This window comes from Macadamia integrifolia, chromosome 12, assembly GCF_013358625.1.
Source record: "Macadamia integrifolia cultivar HAES 741 chromosome 12, SCU_Mint_v3, whole genome shotgun sequence".
NCBI classification, from domain to species: domain Eukaryota; kingdom Viridiplantae; phylum Streptophyta; class Magnoliopsida; order Proteales; family Proteaceae; genus Macadamia; species Macadamia integrifolia.
In genome coordinates, this window is record NC_056568.1 from 20452393 (window position 1) to 20459853 (window position 7461).

Here is a 7461-nt window from a genome sequence, read left to right on the forward strand (position 1 = left end):
TTAATAATCTAGGGTCTAATTCACTTATCTCGCTTGTTTCACTAATCTTATCAGTAATATTTAATTTTCTTATAATAAATCTATCTCCTCTATCAATTAATTCCTCTTCATCGGTTATCACCTTTGCTTTTATTGCTAAATTTTCTAATCTTATATTATCCTCCTTAGAGAGTTCAACACCGAGTTTTCTCTTAAATATTAATGTACTAATTAAACTATATTTATCATATTGTTTTAATATTTTTATTTCTTCCTGTGTTATTATTCTATCTTCCATTTTCACTGTTGGTTTGATTTTCTAATTCTTTTATTAATCTTTCTCTTTCTTCATTATCTATGGTGTCGTTTGTACTACTCTCAGCTCCTGGTTTTGTTTCATAATCTAAAAATCTCAGTCTATAATTATCATTACTATCCTGGTATATTAAACTATCTCTAGGTACATATACTTTGTTTAAGTCTTTATCTTCTGTTATCCTACTTAAATTCCATTCCTGTCCTGCTAATATTATAGGGTCAATTTCTGGGGGTTTTAATAATTTACTTCCTTTATTAGCCTTACCAAGAAGTTTTACAGAATGGACAGAATAGATTATTTACAAACAGAAATTTTAAAAATAAGAATGGACATAAATAAAATACAACAAAATTTAGATTATATTAATAGAAGTATTACTTTATTGTTAAAACAAACCCAACAAGATAATAATTCAGATAAAATGGTTATATTAGAATTATTAAGATTATCCACAAAGATTGAACAAAAGTTTTTAGAAGTAACTAACCAATTTGATGAAAGAATTAAAAATATAGAAGATTTGTTAAGATTTTATAATACATAAAAATTTCAGAAATCCTATTAACTGAACAAAGAAGAATAAAACATCTTAAATATATAATGATTAACTTTGAACCAGAATTAACAGAATTAAAAGGATTATTAGAAAATTATTCGCTAGAACTATCAATAGAAAACCAGGGTTTAACCCAATATAAACCCCCTGCAACTCATGATCAGATATTAATAGTTCAAAATAATCTAATTATTATTGGATTAATTAAAATATTAAAAAAGTTAGAAGAAATAAATACTAGTAATAAAATCACTAGAGAACTTGATGATATAGGACAAAAATTAAGTAATCTAAAAATATCTACATCTGAAGAAAATATAAAAATAATAAAAAAGACTTATAATGGAAGTTTTATGCCAGTAGAAAAAATTTTACAAGAAGAAACTTCAAAAAACCCATATAAATTAGGATGAATAGATTTAGACCATTTTCAGGAAGAAGTAGAACAATACAAGAACATAATACAAGACCTCAAAATACTAATGATGATAGTATGATTAGAAGAATACTAAGAGGAAGTGGAAGTAATAGTAATAATGAAGATATCAGACTAGAAGAGATAGTTGATATTGAATCAGATATTACTAGATTTAGTACACAACAAGCCCGTATGATAGATCCAAGAAGATTATATACACATAATAGTTTCTTAAAAGATACCAGTTTATTCTCAGGATATCAAGAAGTTACTTTATCAGTTTCGAATGATGAAGTCGAAACCATAGATGTAATTAGCCAAGAATCAATAAGACAACTTTTATTAACAAATAAAAGATATTTTCATTTAGGATTATTTATAATAGCTTTATCAGTTTCGAATGATGAAGTCGAAACCATAGATGTAATTAGCCAAGAATCAATAAGACAACTTTTATTAACAAATAAAAGATATTTTCATTTAGGATTATTTATAATAGGAATAAAAGTTTGCCAGAAAGATGAAGTCGAAACCATAGATGTAATTAGCCAAGAATCAATAAGACAACTTTTATTAACAAATAAAAGATATTTTCATTTAGGATTATTTATAATAGGAATAAAAGGCTTTGCCAGAAAGAAGGTAGGAACAAAAGTTCTTATCTGTATATTAGATGAAAGATGGGATCTTAAATCCCAATTAAGACAAGCTTTAATAGCCATGACAGAAGTAGATTTATCAAACAATAAATCCTTATATTATGTAGCACCAGATTTTCAACTTAAAATAAGAGAATTAATGAAATATATTAAAATCAAAGTCATGACAAAAGGATATAACTCATTTAAAGGTGATAACTTAATGTTATGCATAGGATTAATAGGAAAAATAACAAATAATTCTACAACAAATTATAAGGTTTCTATAGAAGAAGTTATTGAAGGAATAGGATCAAAAGGAAGTAAATTATTAAAACCCCCAGAAATTGACCCTATAATATTAGCAGGACAGGAATGGAATTTAAGCAGGATAACAGAAGATAAAGACTTAAACAAAGTATATGTACCTAGAGATAGTTTAATATACCAGGATAGTAATGATAATTATAGACTGAGATTTTTAGATTATGAAACAAAACCAGGAGCTGAGAGTAGTACAAACGACACCATAGATAATGAAGAAAGAGAAAGATTAATAAAAGAATTAGAAAATCAAACCAACAGTGAAAATGGAAGATAGAATAATAACACAGGAAGAAATAAAAATATTAAAACAATATGATAAATATAGTTTAATTAGTACATTAATATTTAAGAGAAAACTCGGTGTTGAACTCTCTAAGGAGGATAATATAAGATTAGAAAATTTAGCAATAAAAGCAAAGGTGATAACCGATGAAGAGGAATTAATTGTTAGAGAAGATAGATTTATTATAAGAAAATTAAATATTACTGATAAGATTAGTGAAACAAGCGAGATAAGTGAATTAGACCCTAGATTATTAATAAATGAAGAAATCACTGAAAATATTGATGATAGTTTAGAATCTGATATGGAAGAATTACAAAATATTGAAGCAATGAATGATGCAACTTATGATGATACAAGACCTTATGGTCCCAGTAACCCAAACATGATATGGGGAAATAGACCAAGATGGAAATTAGAACCAACAGAGTTAGGACAACCAAAGGATGATTTCAAATATTATAAACCTAGAGGAAAAAGATTACCAATAGAAGAACCAGTAACATTTGCAGATAAAAAAGAATCAGGACAGAATGAAATTATAAGAAAGAAAAATTTAGGATCAAGATTTGCTAAAATCCAGGGAAATAGTGTTCTCCTGGTTCCGTATAGCAATCATATAGAAATCATATAGAGAGAGATTAGTATGAACCTTTCTCTGATCTCTGATCCTCTTTTTTTTTTTTTTTTTTTTTTTTTTTTTTTTTTTTTAACTAATCTAAAGCTTGTATGAGCTCCATGCTTTCTGCAATACATCCTCACACTGGGAATCAACCGGTGAAACGTTACGCTCAGTATTACGGCCATTCTTTATGCTTACTCAGACTGTCATTTATGTTTTTTTTTTTTTTTTTTTTTTTTAAGGGAATTCTTTAGCCCAGAAATGCAAGTCTTCCAGTTCATGTGGGACGCCATGCCAACATGATTCATACCCTCACACAGGGGGTCTGCTCTCAGGGACTAAACGGCCATCTTGCCTCAGCGTCCAGAGCATAAGGACCTATTCTTTTGGAATATTACTGGAAGATAAACAGTACTAAACTAATAAAGGGCCAATTATTTTACCGAGATTTGGAATAAAATCTCTGGCCTGGTTATCGTTTATAGGGTGCCATTTTTGTCTGATTTCTTCTCCTAATTGTCCAGGTAGTTTTTGAAATAATTTATCTTTTACTGATTTTGTAAAATAATTTCCACTTATACTTGCAAAATAATAATATTCTTTTAAAAAACTTTTTGCATACCTATAGTCTGTTAGAACTAGTCTTTCAAGTTGTGCTAAAGCTTCTGTTTGTTGTTCTATTCTAAAGATTATAAAAAAGTCAAAAGCTTGTAATCCTGCTATTGCTGCTTCTATTTCACAGTCCTAGATATTATAAATTTAAACTTAAAAATAAACTCAGGAGTACCAAAATATCACCCAATAGATTCAGAACAATTTAAATTACATATTTCAGAATTATTAGAATTAAAACTTATAAGAAAATCCAACAGCCCTCATAGATCAGCAGCTATGATAGTTATGAAAGAAAGTGAAAAAAGAAGAGGAAAAAGCCGAATGGTGATAAATTATAAACGTCTAAATGATAACACAATAGATGATGCATATAATTTACCTCAAAAGAATTTTCTTATTCAATTTATACAAAAATCCAAAATATTTTCAAAGTTTGACTTAAAATCAGGTTTCCATCAAATAGCTATAGCAGAAGAATCTAAACCATGGACAGCCTTTACAACAACAGAAGGACATTATGAATGGAATGTAATGCCTTTTGGATTAAAAAATGCACCTGCCGTTTTCCAAAGAAGAATGGATGAAATATTCCTACCTTATAGGGAATTTTGTATTGTTTACATAGATGATATATTAGTATTCTCTAAAACAGAACTTGAACATATAGCACACCTTCATAAGATATTTTCAGAATTTTATAAACATGGATTAGTTGTTTCTAAGAAAAAGATGGAAATAGGAAAACAAGAAATAAAATTTTTAGGATTAGAAATAGGATTAGGGAAAATAAAATTACAGCCTCATATAGCTACAAAAATTTTAGAATTTCCCTCAGAATTAAAAACCACAAAAGAAATAAAAAGTTTCATAGGATTAGTAAACCAGGCCAGAGATTTTATTCCAAATCTCGGTAAAATAATTGGCCCTTTATATGCTAAAACAAATCCTAAAGGAGAAAAGAAGTTTAATACCCAAGATAAATTTTTAATTGAAAGAATAAAAAATATTGTACTAAACATTCCACCTCTAAGATATCCATATGACTCAGATTATAAAATTATTGAAACAGATGGATCAATAGAAGGATGGGGAGCAATATTAAAAACAAGACCAACTGAATATAGTAATAAATCAGAAGAACAGATCTGTAGATATGCCTCTGGCATACATAAAAGAAAAAATTTAAGCCCAGTAGACTGTGAAATAGAAGCAGCAATAGCAGGATTACAAGCTTTTGACTTTTTTATAATCTTAAGAAGCTTTACACTTCGAACAGACTATCTCAATTGCAACATCAACTTTTAATGTGATTGCAATATCTCAAACGTATACAAGAGATATAAAAAGATATAAAAAGAAACAGTATACAAGAGATATAAAAAGAGATATAAAAAGAACAGTATACAAGAGATATACCATGGTACACTCGAAAATTAATATCTTTTAATGTGAGATTAGAGGAATGAAGATCCCAAGAAAAATTCCCATTGACTATCTCAATTGCAACATCAGCTTCATCATGTGGAAGTGTCTGTATTGTATTCGGATGAAGATCATCGAGACAAAGAAATGAGGCTATTCTATTGAGGGAAACTTTAGTCTGAACTATCATGGAGATTGTGTCTGGGAGATTATAAATGGGCGATTGCAATATCTCAAACGTTGCAATTGCAGATAAAATATTCTCTGACTTTAGTGGAATTCCCATAAGCATACAAAAACCAAATGTAGCCATAGACACAAACATGGGAGCTGAAGAGTAGATAAAGCCATTAATAGATGATGTATAAAGTAGTTTTTTTAGCCATCTTGTTTCAAAGTTTCTGAGCTCCATTATCTTAGCCAAGAACTTCATCTCCCAGCCCTGAAGCTTAAGAATCCTTATATTTTTCAGAGCCTCAGATGTCGCCTTCATCCTTCGATCTTTTGAAACCATCAATTCCCCTTGAAATTTCTCTAGTAGCTTTCCTAGTGGAACATTTGCTAACATCAAAATAATTGTAGTAACAAAGGCTGCAAGTGAAGCGAGCCCAACATTCTTGTACAAGATGAACAATGCTAGAATAATCTGTACAGGCACCTTCCATATATCATGCAAGTACCAACTAAAAAATCCAATCCTCTCAACATCAACACTCATCAAATTAACATTCTCCCCATTGGTGTGGACCTGCTTTGATTGGCTTGAAAGTCTGAGACTCTTCTTATAGATTATTGAGAATAAAGCAGCACGGACCCTAATTGCCATCTTTCGCAATTGAAAGAACAAGTGCCTCTCTGAGAGGCACCTTATAAGCTTTGAAATAAAGAAAATAAACACTAGCACATAACCTTTATATTTTAGTTGGTGAGGGCTTTTGAGATACTGAACAAATGTGCCAATGAGGTACGGTCCAACATAAGAAGCCAATGTACATACAATGGAGAGTAGAGTCGTCCATAGGATTTCTTTCCATGTTGAGAGAATTAATGCTTTCACCAACTTAAGTGTGCTTACTTTACCACCATTACCATCTGATTCCAGTTTATTTCTAAAACAAGCAAAAACTACTTTGGCACTATCACAATGGGCAACCTGAGGAACATCTCCAAGGTCAAGTGTTTTTTTATACCCAAGTGTAAGCAACGGGCCCATCCAACTAAAAGTAAAAATACTAAGAAAATTCGCATTTGCATAAGGAGTTACACTGTTTCCACTAACACTTGACCCCTGTCCATCGTCAACACTGTTTCTATTAGAACTAATTCTCATAAGAGGCTCCAAAATATGGAAATCATCATCTTCTCTCCCCTTGGGAAATAGCTCAGCATAACAAAGTAATAAACTAGCTACAATGGATATAGCATCAGAGATCCATAATAGGAATGGTGAGGACAGATGTTTCCAAGAAAAATCAAGATGTATAACAAGATAGGAACAAGACATTAGGAAATAAAAGGGACACCAAATCCTTAGTAGAATGGGGAACCTTTGCGTCATTGAATGGGAAAACTGGGTGTGCAAGAATGCAGAGATCACAAACCAAGTAAGCATTCTGAATGAAAAATCCAATTGGGCAACAAAGTTTAGGTAAGACCAACCATATCTATGCCCGGAGAGGTAGTTTAACATGCATAGGAGAAGATCACAAAAAGATATACATATGCAAGATATAAATGTAGATGAATAGTATAAGAATGTATTCTTCAACACTGGTTTTGAATTTTCAAGGGTAGGCATTGTGCGTCTCTTGTAAGCCCATGAAATGGATAAAGCTAACAATAAAATTAAGTGTGAAGAAGCAGAAAATCCATGCAAAAAAATGGTTGTAGAAGACTGCGAAAATGATACACAGATATTCATATCATTCTTTGATTCTTCAAAAGCAACCATGTTTGCAAATTTTCTTTGGTGGCTTAGTTTAGGCAGGTGCAATACAAATCCTATAAACCCACATTTTGAATTCATCCAAGCTCATATGCAAAAATGTTGTGCAAACTTAGTATTTAAGTACCAACATTCCCTTTCCATCTTCTGTTCCAGAAAGACTTAGACCACTGTTGGAGTCTTGAAATCATCATTCAGTTAAACCTGTTAATGAATAGACAAAACATAAATGATTGGAAATATAATGAGCAACGGAATAAATAAAGTTCTCTTAAAAAAATTCAAGAATGGAAGTAGGTACAATTATGTATGACTCGGTCCAAGCTCAATTAAGAAC

At 30.5% G+C, this 7461-nt stretch overlaps 1 pseudogene; it reads right to left on the reverse strand.

Moving 5' to 3' along the window:
• Positions 1–7242, reverse strand: part of LOC122094786 — a 12882-nt pseudogene extending 5640 nt beyond the window's left edge.
• Between the last annotated feature and the right edge of the window lie 219 nt (positions 7243–7461).